Here is an 880-nt window from a genome sequence, read left to right on the forward strand (position 1 = left end):
ACACACACACACACACTAACGCACGCACTCATACACCACGCACACTCTTATGCACACACACAAACTCATACACACACACACACACACAAACACACACACACACACACAAACACACACACACACACACACACAAACAAACAAACACACACACACACACACGCACACACACACACATCCTCAGACACATCAATTATATACACTCACTGCATTAACGCAATTTTTCCTTCCTTCCCGTAACTCTCTCTCTCTCTTTCAATAACTAGATCATATATGAGGAATCGTCGTGATACAGATAAAGGAACTTAACACGCTCTATGACTGGAATCAGGCTCTCGTCAATTTTTGGGCGTGTAGAGTTATTGGTATCATCTTAAAGCTTGTTCACTTGTCTTTAGTTGGATGAAAAAAATATCCATTTATCTTGAAGACAAGTCGAGATACTTGCAAAAGAAGGAGGAGGGGGTCAATTGCTTTCAGAGGTAAATTTAGTGAGAAAATGGCCGCCAAAGATTTGTTATTTCCTTAGCTTAAGAGTCCGTGGTAACTAAAAAATTACTTCTTTTTTTTTGCCTTTAATCAACTTTTTTTCTGAAAAATCCACACAGAAAAGAGTTCTTTAAAGGGCATGAAAGGTGTTGAGCCCCCCAAAAAAATGATAAAAATTCACAAACCTGCGGAAAAATGCCAGTTTCTTCATTTTGATTATTTTGACGAGAGCCTGATTGCACCACGTCGTGACATATATTACAACAAACAACCACGCGTTTTTTCAACAAAAAAAGATTTGCAGCAAGTATTCAGACCTCATACATGTGATTTGTCTGACAAATGAAATGAAATAGGAGATAGTTTCTAAATTGCCGACTCACTTTCTCTACTG

Source organism: Aplysia californica, unplaced genomic scaffold, assembly GCF_000002075.1.
Source record: "Aplysia californica isolate F4 #8 unplaced genomic scaffold, AplCal3.0 scaffold00190, whole genome shotgun sequence".
NCBI classification, from domain to species: Eukaryota; Metazoa; Mollusca; class Gastropoda; order Aplysiida; family Aplysiidae; genus Aplysia; species Aplysia californica.